General features: G+C 44.1%; 1 long non-coding RNA gene across 1 annotated transcript; it reads right to left on the reverse strand.

Moving 5' to 3' along the window:
• Positions 1–15,072: 15,072 nt before the first annotated feature.
• LOC149362969 (uncharacterized) lies at positions 15,073–23,126 on the reverse strand. Its single transcript, XR_016288547.1, has 3 exons — positions 23,013–23,126; positions 21,502–21,658; positions 15,073–15,416 (listed from the first exon to the last, which is right to left on the reverse strand). It is a non-coding gene; the product is annotated as an uncharacterized LOC149362969 (long non-coding RNA).
• Between the last annotated feature and the right edge of the window lie 938 nt (positions 23,127–24,064).

A 24,064-nucleotide genomic window follows, 5' to 3' on the forward strand; every position in this document is an offset into this window, starting at 1 on the left:
GCAGGTTCCAAACGCAACTTTTTAAATGAACTGTAGGCTGTATTTTTATATTTCATATCTGTAGACATCTTGGAAGCGTATTTATGTTAATATAGTTGTTATTTTTTTAAATCGCTAGCTGCAGAGTATCTTTCACTGGCTTTTCCCAATGGTATTCCTGCGGTTTCATATTTGAGTGCAAGGGGACTTCTCCGCGGCTTTCACGCTATATAGATCTCGTAAAGCACGTACCGTACATTTTTTGCGAACGCCTGCCATGGTCACATTTATTTTCTTGACATCCGGCGATTCAAGCCTACGGCAGGATATAGTAGCATCATTTCTAAACTGAAAAACTGTGATATAAGATTTAGTGGCATTAGGGAATACCGTTAAGGTGATCCGACAGCAGAATGCCAGAAGTACTTTTTCTGCAGGCTGCATTACATAAGAAAAATAAGTGATGTGTAGATCAAAATGAATTCACAATCTCCGGCGTCAGCAAGCGCAATTTCTGCATTGAGTCGTCTTCACTATAAAGCTGCCACAACGTCTTAGAAAGGACTTAGAAAGGGCTGTTTTGCCTGGCTTGATAACTATAGAAACGCTTTGCGTAAACACGTTGAAAAATTTTGAACCAAATTCGAGACGGACAAACAGCATTTCATTCGGCAGCTTTCTCGACCAGGATGTTGCGAATTTCTTCCTTCTTTCCAAGCAAATTATTCATGCGTAACATCAACTATTCACATTTGCTTTAAATTGTGCTGCATTTAACAAATATGTCTCATTATCTGCTGATTTCAATTGCCGCCTACGGCATATATGAAACAGGTTTAATTCCTGCTGTATTAGTGCAGCCTTAGATCAACGGATGTAGCATGCGCTGCCAAAAAGGCAGCGGACCTTTTCTGTCTTGCTCCTCGAATGGAGCGGGCTCCCGCTCCCGCTCCGGGAGCTGGAGTCCACTCCCGATTTGTTTCTTCCTCCTCAGACCCAAATGGCGAGTGCACCAAGCTGTATTCTACTTGCAATCGGTGTGTTTCTTAAGGGTATTTTTATTTATACTTTAAAACTAATTTCCATGCTAATAGAAACACTTGGCACGTGGCACTGCAGGATAACAGATATTTCTTAATTTCAAACTGATTATTTCACAGAACATATATATATATATATATATATATATACATATATATATATATATATATATATTTGCTACAGAGCGTAAACAAAAATACGAGTCGGAAAAATATAAAATATCGGCAACATACACGTGGGGTTACACCGTTTTTAGTTAGAAAAAGAATCTGGAAGACGAATATCATTTCGTCCCCGCATGCAAAATCGCGTCCAGAATAAGGTTTGTGGGCAATTTTTGAAAGGAAATATGGTCACTACAATCGGGTCTCAGCTGTATCGTACCAACGACACCCGGTCTCCTCAGCATCGTACCAATGACACCCGTGGAAACCGCTCACCGTTCACGGGGAGCCAAAGTAGGACCCCTGAGAATGTGCCTATGGGCGATACGGAAGGCCTACCTCGTCTCTGACTATGTAAACGAAGTTTCTAATATTGGTTTAGTTTAGTTGGTTTGGTTAATGGAGTTTAACGTCCCTAAGCGACTCAGGCTATAGGAGACGCCGTAATGGAGGGCTCAGGAAATCTCGGCCACCTGGGGTTTATTAACTTGCACTGACATCCCTACTGAAAAAAGTTTTATGAGGCAATAAACTCATACAGTTTATCATACAAATATCATAGACTTATCATACAAATCACATAAAATTATCATTCAAATGTCATTCATTTCTGTGAAATCATACAGTCATCATAGAGATATCATAGAATATCATACAATCTATGCAATTCGTATGATATTCTATGATATCTCAATCATTACTGTATGATTTCACAGAAATGAATGACATTTGAATGATAATTTTATGTGATTTGTATGAGAACTCTATGACATTTGTATGATAAACTGTATGAGTTTATTGCCTCATAAAACTTTTTTCAGTAGGGATCGCACAGTACACAGGCCTCTAGAATTTCGCCTCCATCGAAATTCGACCGCCGCGGCCGGGATCGAACCCGCGTCTTTCGGGTCAGCAGCCGAGCACCTTAACCACTGAGCCCCCGCGGCGCACTGTTTCTAATATCGTTAACATCGTAAACATTTTTCCATCTCTCCGGCTGAATAGTGCATTATGTTGTGTCGTCATTTGTTCACTTCAGCCTTTTAAATATGATCATAAATGTTTTTGGCTATGAATATCCGTTCACTAAAGCATAAAGAAGAGAACTGTTTCTACAGTCTTCGTCGCCCTTGAGTAGAACGCTTGAGCAGTCTGCACTACGCAGTCAAATGAGACATTAGAAAGGAGTTCATGGCTTGCGTGGAAATATCTTGTGCACACATTTTTACAGGCTTCAGGCGCTCTACTTCCATTCAAGCGTAAGCTTTCAAATTTAAACACTAAGAAAAAGGTGTGGACGTTTATTAAGGCGAGGACAGCGCTCGAACGCTCTACACATGGGTGATGCAGACAGTACTCGGCACAGAAATATATTAAACAAGAGGTTACTGGTTGTTGTAACAATAACGCTGGAGTGTGTGGTAAAGTCATGAATAATTAATTATTGCTGCTTTATTTTTGAAACGGGGCTCACTGAGGAAAACATTTTAAGCACAACCGGATGGAAAGGCTGCCAGTGAATGGAACTGCGCTAATCACTGTGTATTACGTTAAGTTGTACATTCTACACGTAATCCATCTTCACCTAAGTTCTAGAATTTTTTTCCCTGTTCAGATCAAGAAGCGAAGCTGAACCAACCAGATTTCAGTATCGTGTACGGGAAAACTGATATTAAGCAAATGTATTCTCATCCGCAAATACGCCGAAAAGATAATTGGTGCAATCTGCTTTGAGAGACATAAGAAACCTCCTTTCTATTGCTGCAATTCAAGTGAACGCAGATACCTATGGGATATTTTTTCCCCTGTGAAACTACACCTGCGCAAGCATACAAAGAGAGTCCCGAGATACGAAGAGATACCTGATCCCGCAATAATGCTTCTATCAGTTAGCCATGTTTTATTGTGTTTTTCTGAAATAGAAGAGCCCACAATACTTATTTTAATGAGGCTGCTATGCAGCGGCATGGACTATTGATTCGGGGTTAGCTGCGAGGGGAGTACCAAACTAACTGCCATATTTACTTAAGGCTTACGTAGACATCATGCTTCAGCAAAGTAACCTGTTCCTCACGTAAAGCATGTACTTCATCCAGCGTCTATGTTTCAATTTCACAATACTTGAGTTTTTAGCGGCAATGAAGATCAGTGCGGAGAAACTTCTAGCTGAGTCATTAATACGTTCTGCTAAACTGCCCCACGTGGTTCGTGCAGCAGAGCCTGAAGCAAGCGCTGCGGATCAGACTGTCCAGAGTTTGCAGAGGTAGCTTATACAGGGCGGATGGTCGCATTGGAGGTGACTGCTTAGCCTCGCTGTGCGGTTCGAACCTCTGAAGGTGCACTGAAATGTTTGCAAACTGCAACAACCATGAAGGTTATTCCTACTTTGTATTCTTAAGGATTTATCTGTAGGTAAATTCGGAGCAGTGGTAAAACAGGCGTTACTGTTTTGGGAAGCCTTTTGTGACGCGCTGGTGATGCAACTAATATCGTTGTAGATGATCACCAACAGTTACATCAATAAACGAAACGCTATTTGCTCGAATATGCAAGTTAAATAAAATTGACCACGGAAACGTTTCACTGCCCGCCCGTATGCGATAAAATATAATTGAATAATACGCACGTGTGCTAACGAATTACTCATGACTCTTCTCTGCGGAAATAGCATCGTTCAGATCTCGTCCCCTGGGTTACCGTAATCATTGATTATGTCTGTCAGTCATGTTGTAACAAATACAAAATATTAAGACAGTCCTTAGCAGGAAGAGCAAGAACGTAAAATCACAATTAGATAAAAAATAATTATGTAATTGCAACACGGCATGCTCAACAGCAAGGCAACGATTACAACTATTTGCCCAAATTCAAAGGTTGAGCTCAGAGTAGAAGCTGGGAAAAATGCATCAAGCTCTATTAATTCCTTCCCTTTCAGCGCAGCGGCGGCGAAGTGGCAATAACGAAAAAAAAGTGGCGGCGGAGTGGTTGCTAACACGACACGTGGATGCTAACACGACACGTGGATATCAAATCCCATTGCCGTAGAACACAATGAACCCATTCGCATACCGTCCAGCACAGATTTCATGCATAGTGCTCTTGCTTTAAAACGATTCAGTCCGTTACGCCCACTGACAACAGGCTACACTAAATCTTCCTATTTTAGACACTAGCAAATCATAGCGGTCGAATCTATTAGGATCGAGTACTTGCTTGCATTCCAGGATAGATGCAGGAGGTCCCGCATAGGAAATGAAAGAGCGCCTCACTGAGAGGAGCCAAAGAAATGGTGTCATATAAAAATAAAGCGATCATTCCGAAGAAAACATCACCAGTCTTACTTTACATTCCTTAATAAATGAGGCATGAAGACCTGGCTGCAGATTTCTCGACCTTCTGACCAGAACGCGAAGTCATATCACATGGAATGTCAGCATTGGACTCTCGAAAAATTTAAACTGCATACTACACGCAACAGGAAACATGAACACATGTAATGAAAGGACCGCCTCTCTTCAAAAAAAAGAGCACAAACGCTTCGATCAAAGCCACTTGGGGGCCGTGCTTTAACACTCGTCGAGGTCCCAAAGAGGAAGGTGTAGGAGAAGAGTTCACCTCATGTTCTAAACAGTCGTGGAGCATTCTTTGTGCATAACATTCCGTGCAACAATGCTCCCAGTCATACCTTGCAGGCTTTTTATTTCGCCGTGTTTTTTATTCCTTGACCTTTGACACTGAACATGAAATAACGTGCGATGTGTTAAGTTACACAAGGCATTACATGTGCACAATACGATGCTCAGTACGAAACACCCACTCGGAGCGGCGGTGCCTTAACCTATGCACCGTGTTCGTATTTACCGGCTTATTAGTGAAAGCAAGGTCGCAGCCTTTGGCAACAATATTTATAACGGCCAAATGTCCTTTCCTAAGCACCAAAAGGATATCTGCCGCTGTGCCCTCAGTGATCGTTTTATCAGCATAATGTTGCGCCCTCTAAGAAGCTATGCCGTCCACAGAGATGATAAAGGTGCTCCAACTCGGGTAGCCGACCTCAATGGCTTGAGTGGCTCGTACCGGACTCAATTACTTCAGATTGTAACATTGTGGAGGTACAGGGTGTCTCTTCTGGTTTCAGACATCCAGCGACCTCACCCATGTCGATCGCACCGGCTCTTTTTCCAGATGTCCAGCTCCATTTGGCGAGAATGACAGCTACAAGCATCGCATGTTTGAAAATTTAAAGCTTATGGATTATGGAGTTTAACGTTCCAAAGCGACTAAGGCTATGTGAGAAGCCATAGTGCAGGTTTTAGGATAATTTCGACCACCTGGCTCTCTTCAACGTGCATTGATAGCGCACAGCCCTTGGGCCTCTCACATGTCGCCACCATGTAAACGCTGCCGCCGCGCCTGGTATCGAACGCGCGTATCTCGCGTGAGCAGCCGAGCGCTCCCCCGAAGGGACCGATGGGGCCTATTAACTCTATCGGGTCATACCCTTCAGGCGGATCTAAACGACCCTCGAATTTTTCCGTCCCGCTGCTGAGTGGATTTCTACTGGGCGGATGCTTTGCGGACGGCAGACGTAGAAGCTTAGCGGTGAGTGGCGCTTCGTGCGGCGAAGGTGGGGAGCTGGATCGACGCTGTCCATGCCCCTAGCGAGACAGGGCCCGGGGGAAGGAAGTGGCTGAGAGGTGATTCTCTTAGGTGGAGGCTTCAGGCGGAGGGTTCACTCACCGTCGCTTGAGGCTGATAACGCCGGCATTTTCGCCGAGTGTCACTGCTACTCCAATTGCGTTAAAGTAACGCTCTAGCACATCAATATAGTTCGACAAGGGTGTCATCCTCAAAGCGCAATCAGTGCGAACGCAACAACGCGCTCATGTGCAAACGCCGTGTTAACTGTCGTTTTTTTTTCTCTGCTCTCTTAAAATGTTCCAGAACCTGGTCGTGACGGTTTCTTCGCCCGTCGTCATGAGGTGTCAAATCTCAAAGGCATTTTTTTGGATTCGTGTGTTAAAGGTGAATTGTCATTATTGAATTTTACAAACATACCAGAAGACTTTCAGATGTATACAAGGACCGAACTAAACATAGACATTTTATAAAAGAGACAGGATGTCCACCACGAATCAAACCTAATGAATGGTTACCAGGTTATTAAATTACTTGAAACGGGTACAGACAATAAGTTTAACCAAGTGGAACAAACGTCCCACTATGGCTTAAAAGTAGCGTTGCTGACTCGAGACCTAGAGGTCACACTTTTCATTCATGATATTTTCCCCTGTTTTCTTTTAAGTGCAATAGCTTACCTTACATTCTTCCATGTCATATTCATGCTTCAAAAGTGTTGAAGTGTTATAATCACATTTAATGCAATATTTAGTCACTTTTCAAACCCGCAGCTCAACGTGTCATGGCACGAGCCACTCGACCAATTCAGATTTTCTCGACAAATAAATTAAACGCAGGGTGCCAGGCTGAACGGGAGCCTTATGACTATCGCGTGAAAAGTTGAAAAAAAAAAATGGAATTCAAAGGCGCAATGGGAAATCAGCTTCTCGCATCAGAGTTCATGATCGCTTTGCTAGTTTTTTTAAGGCACGGAATATTCTAGGTCTCATAGCAATATATCAGCAATAAACATATGCAGATAAAATGACGTGTATGACAGCAGCTCACTCCCTTGCAGACTACAACTGCTTTATTCTGTTTCATTTAATCTTTGGCTCATACCGCTCTTGTATTCATTGGCTGTCATAAGCGTAACAGCAATCGCCTCAGCGAAACGATAGCCGGGAAGACAAAAGAGAATAGTGCAGTATTTTTTAAGATTTTTTTTTTTGCATACCAACGTGTTTACGCTTCTCTGGTTCGTGCGCCTGCGATGAAGACGACAAAAAGAGCTCTCGGCTGCGTGCCTGCTAAAAATACGAAGTGGAAACCGAAGCTCGCAAAAGCTAGATGATTTAGCCTCTCAATGGCGCCACATATTACGTGCTTGTTAAAGGGCCTATGTTTTACGCGGCTAATATATTTTGTCAGCATTTTCAGCAGAGCCCGATTGATCGATCGTACAGCTCGTTATTTGCTCTGGAACCCGCATCACATAATTGCTATTCTTTAGGAGAGGGTTGCGTGGGTGGTACGTAATGTGTACACTACAAATTATTCCGAAAGCTTCCGGCGAAGTCCAGGTGCAAAATCAGAACCCGAACATATTGTGACTACAAACTCTTATAAGAGTGTTGGTTGCCTGCGTTTGTTCCCCATAGCTTGTCCAAGACCTTGTCGAGGATATGTAAACCACGTATAAATCATAAATTATATACCTTGAGACAAAAGTATTACGAAAGGAACTGAAATCCTACATGACTTTGGAAAAAATAAGAACCGCGAAACTCAAGTTGTAACAATCAAAAATATTCTATACATGGGAAGGTTGGAAAAGATTTGTTTCTTCAGCTGGGCACGCACACAATGCACACTGGTCTGCCTTGTGACGTGGAAACCGTATAGTGCCGTTGCTTTTATAGTCATCTAGAAGCGCCACTAACAACCACACATCCCAACCAAGCCACCCTCAGCCTACTAACTCACCTCATCCCCACCCACCATAATGAGCACATTAATTTGAGTAAACTAGCCAATTTAATCATATAAGGCAAATCGAATAGCAATTACAGCTTCTGGCATCAAAGTTCATGATCGCTTTGTTAATTTTTTTTAAGAAATGGAACATTTTCGCTCTCATAGCAATATAACAGCAATAAACGTATGCAGATAAATTCATGTGCATGAGAGCAGATCACTCCCTTGCAGACAACTGCTTTATTCTGTTCCACTTACTCTTTCGGTGATACCGCTTTTCCACCCCTTGGCTGTCACAAGCGTAACTGCCATCGCCTCAGCGAAACGATAGCAGGGAAGACAAACGAGAATAGTGCAGTATTTTTTAAGATCTTTTTTTTTGCGTACCAACCTGTTTACGCTTCTCTGGTTCGTGCGCCTGCGATGAAGACAACAAAAAGAGCTCTCGGCTGCCTGCCTACTAAGAATACGAAGTGGAAACCGAAGCTCGCAAAAGCTAGAGGATTTAGGATCTCAATGGCGCCACATATTACGTGCTTGTTAAAGGCCCTATGTTTTCGGCGGCTAATATATTTTGTCAGCATTTTCAGCAGAACCCGATTGATCGATCGTACAGCTCGTTATTTGCTCTGGAACCCGCATCACATAATTGCTATTCTTTAGGAGAGGGTTGCGTGGGTGGTACGTAATGTGTACACTACAAATTATTCCAAAAGCTTCCGGCGAAGTCCAGGTGCAAAATCACAACCCCAACATATTGTGACTTCAAACTCTTATAAGAGTGTTTGCATTACGGATGTAGCATTGGTACTCTTCTGTGGCGTGATGGTACCGGGTGGCGAAGCGCTCACCTTTTATCCTTCGCTTTCGCTCGCTCGCAGGCAGTGGAAATTGCGACTATGACGTTTATTTTCGCACACAATGCACTTTGGTTGCAACTGTTTGACTCTGCCGAGCATGTGTTATAAAAGGCAGCCTTAATCTGACTCCAACGCATTACGCGGGCAAAAAGAAGCAATTGTCCACGTTACAATAAGTCCAAAAGAGCCAAAATGAGGAGTTTGTCGCCTATTGTGCATCTTTCGAATTCAAAGAGAATTTACGGCCACAATGTTTTGCGATTTTTGTTCATCACGGTACAAATTAAATATACACCACCAAAACCGCACATAAAGAACAGGCTATTCTGCGGTTGATCATCCTGACGCCTGGTCTCCCGCTTTCTTAGATGGGTGCTTAAGTCGCAAATGTTCGATTGTCGTTCTTCTTGCTGATCATAACCTTACACCGAGCACATAGCCTTCTTAACATTAAATCGCTCCCACTAGTAGCCAAGAGATAAGTGAAGCCAGGAGCTGTCGCACGCTGCATCTGCCTAACGTTAGTCTCCATGTGCATTTGGTATGACTCTGGAAATGTTCCATGTGGGCACATAATTTCTATTTAATATTTAAGCGTTTTGAAGGTAAAGCACGTAAATGTGTTATTTCTTAGACCTTTGCAGGTACCCCAAATAAAACGCTGTTAAAGCGAATATTTAAAAAAAAAACATCGGCAGGACCTTGATTTATTTGGGAAGCACGGAAATGAAAGATAAGAATTTTGAATTGCTTCTAAATATTCCGAGGACCTTAGCATATCTTCTATCGAGGATGGAAGAGGTCGTGGTGAAAACACATTAAAAAATATCCAAGAAGAAGTGATGCGTTTCTTTATAAGTGAATTCATACCTCTTAGTGCCCGTTTTTGTGCGAATATAAATAAAACTGCTCGGCTAAAATTTGAGATGAAAGCATTGTAAATGCTAGTCCCTATATATAGATTGAGTTTCCAGAAAAGGCATGTGGAGATGATGCAAGCAGGAGCAGACAAAGATGACTATTAATACCAGTTACGTTTCGATACCTATTTTTCCCAAATTACAATGCCACTGGCGATGAAAACGAAGAATGCAATTTGACAAAGGAAATCGAGACGCAAAGTAGATCGTTCTCTTTTCCTCTCTTTTATTCCCTTCTCCACCATTCATTTTGTAGCTAACGCATATCCTGGCTTGACTCTCAATATAATACGTTTATGTATTTATGGTTTTGGCATGACACTCTTTACTACTCTTCATGTGAAGATAGCCCTGCGTCTCATTACTCCAACATGCTGGAACCGACAGTTCAGACAACGGCGACATATTCTTTGGAAAAGAAAAAGAGCATTTCAGCTATTCATAGTGAACACGTGCGTTCATTTTCGAGGTATAAGAGGAGAGTCCTATCGCCGTTTCTAGCAGTAGACTGCACCACTACCTGCCGTTCCAGCGTCAAGCACGGAAGACATTTTCAAGTTAGTCAGGACAGTGGTATGTAGAACTCCTTTTCCAGCAGTTCCTAAAAATTCATCACTGCATTCATACGAAACAGTATCCGCATCGCACTGTGCCTAAATGAAACGCTCATTGATAGTGCGCATATTATACTGGATTACTCTTATAAAAAAAATTATCAACCGGCTGATCTGTCCAGTTCGGTCTGCGAGGCTTTAAGAATACAGCAGCCCAGAAATTTTGATAGAATGCGTGTAATAGTTTAGTACTCGCATTCACCGTACGCCCGAAAACAGTCCAGTGTCGCCATTCGGAATCACGTGCTGTGCTTTTTTTTTTACTCTGACTAGTCAGTGCAGCCTTTTTATATGGGATCCTTTGTGCCATGAAAGATAAGGTTTTGTTCTGGCTTTTTTACCATCTTCTAATGACAGATCTCTGCCTCGAAAATACTCAACTTCATCGATAACTTTCATTAACCTCGAGATTCTCATCTTAGCTCTATAGCGAAATGCCACGAATAGTCTGTAAAGCTGAAGAGACGGCGAAACTGTTGCGGATGAGTCGTAGTAACTTTTGGGCCTGGCTGCTATCAAAATTAGAGCAAATCATTCTTAAAGCTAAAGCTTAAAATTTTGGGAATGAAACAGGGTGCGTTTTTTTAGGTCTAAAGGTGAATGTATTCTCAGAGCATGTGTGAGCCATCGCTGAGAAGATAGCACCAAAGTGAACTCGAGAATATTGCTCGCTACGGAACCTTCAACAAATAAGCAGTCTATGTTATTAAAATGAATGGCTGCTAATAGTCCATGTTACTTCTTTAAAATAAGGTTGGCAGGATTTTGTGCCAGAATAGTGAGCGACACGTTATAAAAAAAAGGATGCTGTTTTCTTTGCTACTAGTGTGGGGTTTAAAAATGCTAATTAAAAACAATAACCGTTGCAAACTTGACTCGGTATCGTTGTTACTGCTAAGCATGTTCTTCTATAGAATTGAGGTCTCAGATTTCGCCCCATGTGATTGTAATAGCAGAGAATAGCTTAATGCAGGTTTGTCTGTGTTCCAGACACATGCTTGAAAATATATATCAGGGGCACTTGCCGGCTTCCGTATTTCGCACACTTGGGCGTTACAGAAAATAGTACCCTACAATGCCATAGCCGATTGCTCAAAATATGTCGCGACGTACCTCTTCTTATCCACGAATGAGTATAAAATACCCTGTGGGCTAACGAACTCACCCGCAGTGTGCGTTCTGCCTGGACACGATATTATCATCAACGTCATCATCATCATCAGCAGCAAGAGCAGCAGGCACCGCCTAGCTACATCCACTAGATGAAAGAGGCCTCTCCCATTTATAGACAGTCACCCTCTGCTGCATCACCCATGCCTAAGATGTATTCGCAGAAAAATAAATTTCTCTTTGCTGGCTTAATGATGCCAGCGGGCGACTACGCGCGATTTCTTGTATAAATCATGCAGCCATCGAGTAAGACTACTAAAATTTTTGCTTCATTCTACTCAATCTCAGATATTCTTGGAAAGCCATGAAGCTGAGCGTGTTCATTCTTGGTTTGGTCATTTTTGGTCTCCTGCTGTCAGGTAAGCCATGCAGACAATGTGTTATATTTTGGTCGTCTTACCCAGCGTCCGCAGTGACGTTACTTTTAATTTTTTGCGGTCACCATTATCACAGAAGAATCCTGAAAGAATGAAGCCGTTAGAATACAAGTGCTGGTGTCTCAATCTCCTCGGTTGTCATGAGATAACGCATTAAACTTTAACGCATACGTCCTACCAAGCATGTCAGTTGTTTCTTATATGTTACCCAGCACAATAAAACATGCCGTGGTTCGACGGCAGTAAGCGTGAAGTACTGTCTAGGGTGCGTAAATATAGGCATAGTCGTTGCATCCAGCTAAGGATATTATCGATTACTTAAAGATGTGCACCGTATCTTTTTCTGAAGTGTATTTTTGTGCCCTCAGAGATGGCCACAAAGTTTTTATTTTTCCTATGCGAAAGTTGGTTTCTAGAGCCAAGAAGACAATAACTTTAGCGTCATTTTTATTCCTTTCCGTAGTTTTGTAACCTTTTTCACATTAATGTATATCTTTTGTGACACTTCTGGACTTGATATTCTTCTCCTGCACTTTTCCGGACATGATATTTCTGTTTTCTGGTGAAATGAAATATTTACAGCTTCGTCCATCACTCCTTCTTCCCGGGACGTGATGCATTATCGTGTGGGTGAAACCCATGTGTTGTGATCAGTAATTCTCTGTGATATGAAGGGAAGAGAAAATTCAAAATAGTGTTTTCGTTTAACTTTGAAACTCTCTGCCTTGCAGAGGCCATGCCCACAGCTGCGGAATCTGAGGGTGAAGCGTGGGCTCAAGCTGAGACTGGCGAACGTTCTGAGGAGCAGCTCCGAGGAGAGGAGAGCCGCTATGGCGGCGAGTGCTCCACACTCTTTTATATCTAGCCGTTCAGTCCAGAATTATTGGGATCTGTTTTGGAGCTCCATCGACAAGATTGCTTGGATAATGTGTCTGTATGCATCCTACGGCTAATAAATTCCCTGTACTAGTCATAATGACAATGCGTGGCTCAAGCCATTAGCGCAAAATTGTGGTAATGAAATAGCTCTTACTTTAGATCTGAACGAAATATCTCACGTCAAGCAGTAAAAGCTGGCTGATTCAAACTTGATGAAGCAGGAAGAAAGAACCCGTTATCTTAAATTTAGATTTGCCCCGCAATCCCAACAAAACTATCCAGCTCCTATTGCATCAAAGCAAACTGCTTTGTCAAAAGGATGAGTGATGGTCACGCTACAAACAATGTTTTTTTTTTTCCACTACTGAGTTTGTGTTATACAGTCTAGACCCTGTCGGGAGCGTCGAAACATTACATCGAAAAAGTAAAGGCCTCCGTGGACTTCTTCACACCACGACCTGACACTGGAGAACCCGCGTGAATGGCGGAAGCGTCGGATTTCACCGAGCTTTACCACGTTTAAAGCAGTCACTGCGAGCGGCAAAGGGCAAACCCACACTTTCACTGCACAAGAAGAGCGCAGTGACTATGCAGGTAGACGATGGAACCACGCTGACTGATGTCAGTAGAATGAAAAAAAAAAGTAAAAGAAGTCAAGCGACGCGAAAATCAGCGCCCAAAACGGCGCACTGCTGATTTAGGTTCGGTAAAGCGACCGACAGCCACCGTCGCCGCGCGCAGCCGAGGTATAAGTCGGTCTAGCGACGGAGACTCTCTGATCGTTGTCTAAACTACCGTTGGGCCGACGTAAAAGGAAAGCGGGCAGGGTTCCGCTCAATTACTGATGCTCGAGGAGGAATATTTGGAAGGCCGCTTCCCACGGGAAGTCCACCTGGTGACGACCTTCATTCAGTAGACCGCAACTATAGACCGGTACCATGAAGGCAGTCCGAAGTGTCCGGATTTTCGAGTTAACGGTAGAAGATTCGACGAGGTTTTTAATCATCAAATGTCGAAAGTGAATTGACCGCTGAAGGTTTACTGTACTGAACGATTCCGCTGAATAGGCGCAATAATACAGAAAATGCGGCTGGTTGATTCATTTCCATTGCTTCGGCACTCGGCCTTTGCAGGCATAAGCAGATATTATTAAGGGCCCGGCATATTATGCATGAAGGTGGAAAAAAAACGAATTATTAAGAATTTGTTAACCTTTTCCTAGAGCTCATAACAATTCCCCCCCCAAGTAGACATTCAGTAGAGGGTAGCCAGCTGGACAGCTCTCGAAATTCTGGCCATTTCGTAATTCTAGTGTACAGGACCAGTACAGTCAAGCACATACTACATCCAGGTTGACTATATGGGCTTGAATTTCATGCATTTCCTTCTGATGAATGGCGAGAAAACAGGTAAAATAGAGGGTTTTTGGCTGAGACTAAGTTGCATGATATTTGCAATATTCGGCAAATGAGGACCCTTTTTTCTCAGCGGTAAGCCTGACCCATGAGTATATACATACTAACAAAAGAGCAATGGAAACTAAATCAATTAGGTAGGAGCGTCTAGATATGAAAACTTCCTTTCATGCAGGATAACTGATAGATCACTAACACATATCTGCTTGTTCTTACAGGCATGACCGCCCCTACACGTCCCTTCTTAGTTAATTACTATGCCGAAACAAAATCGTGGTTTGGTCGCGAAAAGGCGCACACCCACGTCATTCACTACTACATTGCTTCGCTAGATTTGAAGAGGGTGTTTTTTTTTTTTTGCAGCGTTAGCTTATGTTCCTGCAAGCATACATTCAAGCATGGTCCAGTTTAGGCGACAAACGACCCAGGCAGCACGCCAGCATTGTACCAACAATGGCTCAGTGTTGGAATACATTGGCATCAATATTGGGCTGGCATTGGCATAGGAGCACATTACTACATTTTCCAACCTTGGCCCATACTTCATACCAAGATTGTCCCATTGTTCAGCCATTCTGGCACTGCCAGTATGGGCATATCACTGGCCTATCCACTCATACTTCATTGGTCCTGCAAGTATCGGTCCAATGTTCAGCCATGCTGGTACTACCAATACGTACTGAATATCAGCTATTCCATTGATGTCCCATTGTTGATGCCAATATTAGTCCCATGGATAGCCATTTGGCCATACCAATATGTACTGAAAACCAGCTACTCCTTTCATATACTCCATTTATATCCCACTGTTGATGCCAAGATTGATATGTTCAGCCATTTGGCACTGTCAATGCAGACTAAGCACAGGCTTTTCCATTCATGACAGCGCATACAACCTGTCACATCAGTGGCTGAAAGATTGGCATGCCACTGCCCTTTTCTATTTACTACTCACCAGTAAAGCCTATGTTAATTTTTATCTTCAGTGGGCAACATTAATGCAAATGTTCACTCGTAAGCAACCACGCAAATATTCATAAAATGAGACAACCAAAGTATTCATGAAAAGAACATTTATTTTACGAAAAAGTCCAAATAGAATTAATCGTTAGGGGCTGGGAAGGGTGGTGGCAGGTGCTGTCGGATGGGTGATGGCCGGGGCTGTAGGGAGGGAGGGCCCTCGGGAAGTGGAAGAGGCCAGGGGATTGGGAGGCACACATGCAGGCACAGTGCAGGGGGCTGTCCCCGCACTCGCAGGTGGCGTGCTTGGTTGAAGGGGGGAGAAGACTTCGGCAAAGCGTCTCTTCCTTCCACCCGCTCTATCACATGAACCGGGCAGCTACCTGCGAATAAAACCTTGTGCCTCTGATGCATCAAATGCAGTTTTTCGCAAATGGCATCTGCACAGGAAAAGTGAACAAAGAAAATAGACATTATTTCCAAACACACAAAAATCATGTCCATCATTTTAGAAAAATGTACAAAATTAATTCGAGGAAATTGCCAATGAGAAATGCTGTACTCAAGGGCTCCAGATTAATTTTGGCCACCTGGAGTTCTTAATTTAAGATGCACCGACATCGCTTAGCACACGTGCTTCTTTGCATTTAGCCTCCAGAGCAATGCAGCTACTATGGATGGTGTTTGATCCCTCACTTGGAATCAGTAGCTGAGCACCTGAGTCAGGAAGGACATCAGGTAAAAAATATAGTAAACAGATATATTATTACGTGCCTCATAAATCAAGGCAACATACAAAACCTTGACACAACTAAACAATCAAGTAAAGAATCACTAGAGGGGCCTCAATCCATTGACACTGACTTCTCGTTGCGGTTGACCACCTTGCACCTGCTAAGTGGCATCATAGATGCCTATAAATAGAAGGCAAGTGACTGCAGCTTCTATTACACACCGCAGGTTCGAAGGGCATTTTCAGCTCCAATAAGCTTTCCAAACGATTAAAATAAAACTGTGAAAGCATGTTAATTAAAGGGAACATGAAAAACTATTTACTAAAGCTAGAATTTGTTGCCATCATTAAATACTTGTAAATGAAATCAAAACATAATTCTCTTTTCTATAAAAGGGAGATAACGCATCTGTCCAACTTCCATTTATGAACTGTGTTGCACTTAACTGTCATGCACAACAATGAATTTTAACCTGACTCTAACTCTTTAACGTGGCTTGCAAGGCATGGGCTTTGTCAAGTTGCGACGACAGTCCACCGCTGTAATATATCGCACCTTGCGGAAATATTTTACACTGTAGTTCAAAAGGTGTACTGTCTTGTTCCCTTATTGCATCATCCTTTTGTTGATGCAACCATTCATGCTATATACACGACATTACCTTTACATTTACCACTTGAAAGCAACACAGTCACTCTACTTGAATTTGTCAAAGAGAGTACACATCACATTTCCTCAAGGCAAAGCTTTGATCAGCAGGCAACGGCACATAAACCAATCTAGGCGGTCTTAGGAGGGCAGGTCTGGAAGTGGAAGGTATCAGAAACATTCCTTTCAACTGGACAACTCTGGCAGATCAATGCATCACTCTGGAGGAAGCACTTGTGACCATCACAAGGTGTACAACACATGTACTGATAGGGTTACGCATTACTTGCTTCTAGTCTAAGTGAGCATCATAGATGACCAAAGATATTTTGAATTACATAAACAATTATACCAGGTGTTTTCTGCAATATCCTGAAAACCGTGACACAGGACCAGAAGAAGTCACACACTTTTGGCAAACTTACAAATGATTCATTTTTGGCTCATCCATGTACTTGAAGCCATTTTCTCGCTCAAGCGCCGATGCAAATGAAAAAATCAAGTTCAATCATCTTTCCATCCAAGGCAAAAAACGGCAGTCTTTCACTATTATAAGGATAGATGGCTCGCTTATGCAGGATTGCTCTTTCTTTTTATTAAAAATGCTTCAACCAGTCCTCGCTCGGCAAGGACTTCCGTCTGCTAGTAATGCTCGTGTGGTGAAACAGTGGTAAACATTTGCTACAGTCCCTAACATGCAACGCCAGGTTGCTCCCTGTGCTCACATGCAATTTGTTTCCTGAGGCATTCATTCAGGCATTGCCCAGCCTGCTCGATGTATACTTTCCCACAGCACATGGGGTTGAATACACAAATCCCACCACACACTTTGTGAACCTCGTTTGGTGGTTGGTCTTGCATGCTTGTTCTCTGCACAGCCAGAGATGCGGGTGAAAAGACCAGATAGCTCATGAGGGGCTGAAAACACCATGTTGATACCAAATTTTTCGGACGCTCTTTACAGCCCATGGGAAATTTTATGGAAGAACAGGATCACCTCAGTGTTTCTTGTCTCATACTTCCATAAAATTTCCCATGGGTTGAAAGAGTGTCCGAAATTTTGGTATCCAGTTTGTGTTTTCAGCCTGCAAGAGCAACCACTAATTGGAGTTCACAGTGTGTGTAATGAGGGTTGTGTATTAAATCCATATGTCGAGTGGGAAAGTATACATCAGGCAGACTCGGCAATGCCTGAATGAACGTCGCAGATAACATGGCAAGAAGTTGCAAGCAGGCACCTGTAGCAACCTTGCTTTGTATGTGAAGGACTGTAGCAGATGCCAGCCTGTTTCACAGCACAAACATTATTAGCAGGGTTAAGTCAGGCATGAGCAAGAACTGCTTGCAACTCTTCTAACACATTATAAAAAAGAATAAGTGGTACAAACATTATTAGCAGGGGTAAGTCCAGGCATGAGCAAGAACTGCTTGAAACACTTCTAACAAATTATAAAAAAAGAATAAGTGGTTCTCTGTCCTATCACAGAAAAAAAGTGGCGCTTTTTATCAGGAATGGAATGACGACTGGGCTTGTTTCAGTTTCATATGCGCTTGCAAAAATAAATCAGCTGTAAATTCGGCGGTAGTGTGTGTACCGTCTCATCGACCTGTGTCTCAGTTTTTGCTGTTTTTTTGCTAGAACACTGAATAACGTGTAACAAATTTGGTAAACGCTGTAAGCGATGGAAGGCATGTTGACAGGCTAGTAGGCTTTCCATCTTTAAACTTGGGAAAAAAAAGAGATGAGGAGACAACGGACAGGCGCCAACTTCCAACTATTTCTTGCTCGGAAAAAAAACACATAAAATTTATAGTCTCAGGCAACGCCCACATTTACACACCAAGTGCCTTATCGCAGCCCTGACTTATCGCCTAGCACGAACATTACTGCTCAGAAAATCGTACTCCGCCGCATACAACCTAACTGAAGTGTCACTCACGCACAAGGCTGCCTTTTTCTTTATGTGAAAGGCTTCCAATAAAAGCCTCGCCTGCTTGAATTTGCTTTTGCCCACAATCCTCGCCTTTTCCAGTCGAGGTGCACACTTGCACGTGTTGCGGAACACTGTGCACGTGTTGCACATCGTGCGGAATAGTTCCTTTCCGAAGGCAGAAGGCGTAGCGTCTTGCTTGGCACATGGCATTCACAATGGAGCACACCGAAAGCTGGCGCGTAGCACGGAGAGTAGACACACAGACACTTCTGCCTTCGGAAAGGAACTATTCCGCACGATGTAAGTCTACTATTTGGTGCTGTGAAGCCTTCTTGGGGACACGTTAAGCGGGTAGGCAAGATACTTAGATCTGAACTGTGGCGCCAGGTTCGTTTTTTTTCACGACTGGCTACATGTCATCTGCCGCAGTGAGTTTCCAGAGTGGCTTGCAGAGAAGAACTACGCTTTCTTCAAGCGGCAAGCTGCCCAGCTGACAGAGGACAAGTGGAGGGAGGTTCTAAAATGTCTGCTCGGTGATGTTAACAAGCAAAAGGACAACAGCACGAGCCGCGTGGTGGTGTTAGGGGATGCAAATGTCCCAGACAGGTTGTTAGATGTGCCTGAGAGAGGACCAAAGTACGGCATTCAACCGGATGTGCCTGCCCATGAACTGCTCGCCACAAACAGGAACATTGCTGCGAAAGCAAAAGGAGAAAACCAAGAACGGTCTTTGTTGGAAGGAGTGGACTGCCTCAAAAAATCTGTTAAGATGGCTGTAACCAGTCGACTGGAACGTGATTCAGTCATGTTCCCTCTTTTTTTTAATAGGAATGAGCTGTGTCTCCTTCAGTCAGACAAAGATGGCAGGTTTGTGGTCATGAAAAAAGGACTTTACAATGAAAAAGCATTGCAAGCAGTAGACAAGAATTTTATAGCCAATAAAAAAGCAGCAGTGAGAGTTAAAATCAGGTTCATTAACTTTTGTAAGGACCTCCATCTGCCGAAGCTCGCTAGTGATATAGCGAAAAGCAAACGGAACTGTCTTTCCGTATTCTTTACTGCTAAAACCCACAAACCTGACATTCCGTTCCGCACTATAGTGAGCGAAAATGGTTCGTGGCAGCATAATGTTAGCTGTTTCTTGCAAAGCAAGCTTAATTCTCTTAAACTGGACGACCCTTTTCGGGTAAAGAACTCGATAGATGTAGTTCATTGTTTTGAAACGCATCCAGAAATTCGATCTGCCTTTGCTGTAGACATAGAAGATTTGTTTTATTCCGTCCCGCATGCTGAGCTACTGGCGTCTGTTCTTTCGTGTGTTGAAGGTACAGGGGAAATGGACTTCCGGGATGCTGCTTGTATGTCTGTGGAAAACTTTTTGAATTTATTGGAGCAATATCTTAAGGTCACTTTTATCGTTTTTAATGAGCAACCCTACTTACAGAGAAAAGGCATATGTATAGGTTCCTGTGTCGCCCCAATTTTATGTGAAATTTTTTTAGTTGCTTTGGACAAGGAACTTGCACAATTATTGGTAGGAGGATCTGTTTTTAAAATTTTTAGATATGTTGACAATTTTCTTATCCTTTTATCCACTGGTTTTTACAATTCTTTTAAAGCTAATGTGTCCAGGATTTTAAGTGTTTTTAACTTCAAAGGGTGTGTCCTAGTTTTTACGCATGAGCTCCCAAGGGAGAGGAAACTACAATTTTTAGGCCTAAGCTTGGCGTTCCGGGAGGACCATTTATGTTGGGGTTATTTTCCTCGTACTAGCAAGGAACTGCTGCCCTTCAATACGGCGCATTCAAAAATTGTGAAGCGCGCCATCGCCTCGTTATGCTTTGAGTCCTTGCTTTCGAAGTCCTGTCCGCACCAAATGCACGATAGCTTAAGAAATCAGATTGGACGCCTTTTGGCTGCTGGCTTCCCCTCGGTGGTGTTGACTGCTGTCGCTGAAACCCTCCTCCAAAAGACAAAACGCTGCACCAGTCCAAAGAATCTTGAAGAAAGGGGCCCTGCGGTAAAACCTGAAGTCATGCCTTATGTGCACAAACTGTCACACAATTTGAAGAAGGTGGCTAACAGGCACAAGGTACCGCTTGTTTTTTCAGCCCCAAACAAGTTGAGCAAACTTACACCCCGGATTTGTGGCACTGAGCGCCCTGGGTGCAGCATAAAACATCAGCGCACCTTTATACGCTGCACGGAAGGAGTGGTGTACGAGATACCCCTGACCTGTGGTATGTCCTATATAGGGCAAACGGGGAGGTGCATCAACAAACGCCTTGGGGAACATGACAAAAAGGTAGTGAATAACAAAGACAAATACGCCACTTTGGTGAGCCACGTTAACACGTGCAAGTGTGCACCTCGACTGGAAAAGGCGAGGATTGTGGGCAAAAGCAAATTCAAGCAGGCGAGGCTTTTATTGGAAGCCTTTCACATAAAGAAAAAGGCAGCCTTGTGCGTGAGTGACACTTCAGTTAGGTTGTATGCGGCTGAGTACGATTTTCTTAGCAATAATGTTCGTGCTAGGCGATAAGTTAGGGCTGCGATAAGGCACGTGGTGTGTAAATGTGGGCGTTACCTGAGACTATAAATGTATGTTGTTTTTTTTTTTCGAGCAAAAAATAGTTGGAACTTGGCGCTTGTCCATTGTCTCCTCGTCTCTTTCTTGTGTCGTGAAATCATTTGTGCCTAGGTGGGTTTTTCCCAAGTTTCAAGCTGTAAGCGATGATGCACGATATGAATAGTGCCAGCTTGCTGTGCTAAGGGCTGCCAAGTTATGAGATTACTCACTAGTGCATAAACCATAAATCCCTGAAAGAAAAGATTTCAGTCCTGCACCTTGTATTGCAGCACCCTATAAGAACCCACAAAGCCAAGGAAGCTGACCAGAGGTCACCTAAGCTTTAACAAAACTTCTGTTTGGGCTAGATGGTGCATAGCTTATTTTGAAACGAATTCAAGCACACAACAACACGCACACAAGAGAGGAAAGACACAGGACAGGCGCTATCCTGTGTCTTTCCTCTCTTGTGTGCGTGTTGTTGTGCGCTTGAATTCGTTTCAAAATAATCACCTAAGCTTCTTCGTTCGAAGAAGTACTCGATTTTAAGTCACGCATATTATTTGAATAAATATTTTACTGGTCCTGAAATCCCAACCTTTATAGAAAAGGTCCTTCTAATTATTTCACACTCATTTACCTCTGCAAACGTTCCATAGTGAGAGGGCTGCCGGGTGGATCACAGATGTTGAAACCAAGAAAGGCTCCAAGAAGGAGTCCCACTGCCTTGTCTAGACTTGTCCACTCCTCTCTGTCGACTGCAAGGGCAAGTAGGTGGATGTCGCCCATACCTGAGCCTGCATGGGAACAAAATTACTAGCACGTAATACTATTGAGTCAAAAGTTTTGCTGTGTAATTTCAAGACTAACACAAACTATGCATACGGCAAGCTTGGTGCCATAGGAAAGACATCGAGATTATACTCGGTTCACCCTTAAGGTTACAGGGCAGCGAAGGCTCTCGGTCTGGGCTGATCTTTTGCTTTCGAATATGTATTCCTAGCAAGATGCTCGTTCTAGAAAATCGGGGCCCGCTTGCACGAAGCTATCGCAGCTTGCTGCAGGCACAGCGGACCTCGGAGTTATCACGTCAAACTACGGCCAGTGCAGCAGGAACATAAAACAACCAGCGGGCCGACCGCCGCCGCCTCGCACGGCTGCAGCGTTAGGAGCCGGGGCGAGTACAGCCGACCGAAGAGCTGCAGGACAGTTCCGGACAGACGAAATAGGCGCGGCAGAGCGCGAAAGTAGACGATACAGGCGTGCTCGAGATGTCCCCGCAAAAAAACGAAGGAAAAGGCGAACGCACCTAATGCAGGTTGAAGCAATACGGCAGCGAACACGCGGGATCATCGCGATGCGGGCCGATCGAGCCCCTGCGGCTGTTCTAAAAACTGGAGGCAGGCCACGTCTTGAGCAATACGATGCGTGCGTGCTATACTTTTGGAACAGTAAGAGTTTTAAAACAGTGAGGACGATTTAATTCGAAAGCCAAATACGCACCGAAGGAGCACAATGGGGTAATAGCTGTCACATCACATCTTACCAGCCGCGCGACCAGCAGTCTAGCAGACCGCGCAAAAGCACGACAGCGCGTTGTTTACAACAGCCACAAGCGCGCGATCGGCTCGCGTGTTCCCTTCACCTGAGTGTTGAAGCATACAAGGCCACCTCTCGCGTTAGGAAGGAGCGGGCTCACAGGGAACGCACAGAAGAAAGTTTGCATCGATGGTAACCCTTGTATAGGAAAGCGGGCGAACACAGCGCGAGACGAATCCACGACGGGCTTGAGGCGAAAAACGTACAGGCGCGGACAAAAGTAAACGGAGCACGCAATTCTCTTCGAATATTTTTCACGCGTCACCTAATTAAAATTTCCAGCAGTGGTACGCGCATGCTGGTAGAGGAGGTTGGTGGGCTTTCTTGTAGACAAACAACGCTTCTTTATTACCAATGGAGAAAACGTGATTGCACTTCAAACGCACTAGCGTGCTCCGTTTACTTATGGCCGCGCCTGTACAGTACGTATGTACGCCGGCCGCCGCGGTGTGCACGCCACGACGGCTCGAACGAGACCCTCCGCGCTTGTGTCATACACCACGTTCCGAAAGGAAAATGTAAGCAAATATAGTAAACATGCAGTACACCTACCGTAATCAGGCGCACTTGGTTTGAGACAGCAGCCGCTTCCATGAATCCAAGCCTCGCCGTCTTCTCACCAACGCGGAAAAACAAAATGGCGCCAGAACACGAAAAAAAACAAGGTCAGCGCACACCGACGACGCCAAGATGGCACGAGGAGGCCAGAAATGCTTCACACGCAGAGTCCGCGCGACGCCAAACGCGACCGCATCGCGATAGGTCAACGGTCGTATGACGTTTGCGAAGAAGAGCTAATCAGAAGGCCGAGAATTTGTTTATTTTTTTGTGCTCCTCGTTGCTCTGCCCTCTCCCCCCGATCCACGCCGAAGGAATGGTCTTTTCGGAATACGCCGCGGACCCGTGAAAATTGACCAAAGGATGACCGTCAAAGTGACGGCTAGTTTTTACAGTGCAACTGTAAGAAAAGCGCATAACACTAGGACGGCTGATAAGCTCCGTTTACATGAACGCGAGAGCAGCGCAACATGTCAACTTTCTCGTGCATCCCACTCATGTAAACAGGGAAAATGCGCCAGGAAAATGCACTAATCCCAGAGGCAGGGCGCAGATCGGCAAGTGCAAGTGGTGTGCTGGGGTGAATAGAAACAGGTGCTCGTAGCCGTAGGGCACCTAGATGTGCGTGCGCTTCTCTCCGCTCTCCCCTCCCGCACATCGAGACACCCTCGTTTTGGGGCCCCCTCTTCCGCCCTGGGCGCCTACACAATACACTCTCGGAAGGAAAACAAAGCAGACCACGCTCAAGTTGTGACCGGCTGTCCCCCCCCCCCCCTCCCCCTACTTCCGCGTGCCGTGTGCTTACATGCGAGCATGGCGTCTCCCCTCCGCGAGGAAATTTCGGGAAAAGAAAATGCGTCACCAACTAGCCCCGCCGCTGGGAATTACGATGCGCTACTGCGGTATTTGTGTAAACGCGGAGCTCTTCTTAGAGAGCCTTCGTTCTCGCTCAACTAATTCTTTTTCAAGCTACAGGAGGGCTGTTGCCCCATTAATCTCCATATTTCAGAAAAAGCTTTCCAACATAGCTTCGTGACTTCAGAACG

Source organism: Amblyomma mixtum, chromosome 2 (assembly GCF_055824585.1).
Source record: "Amblyomma mixtum isolate Tamu chromosome 2, ASM5582458v1, whole genome shotgun sequence".
NCBI lineage: Eukaryota > Metazoa > Arthropoda > Arachnida > Ixodida > Ixodidae > Amblyomma > Amblyomma mixtum.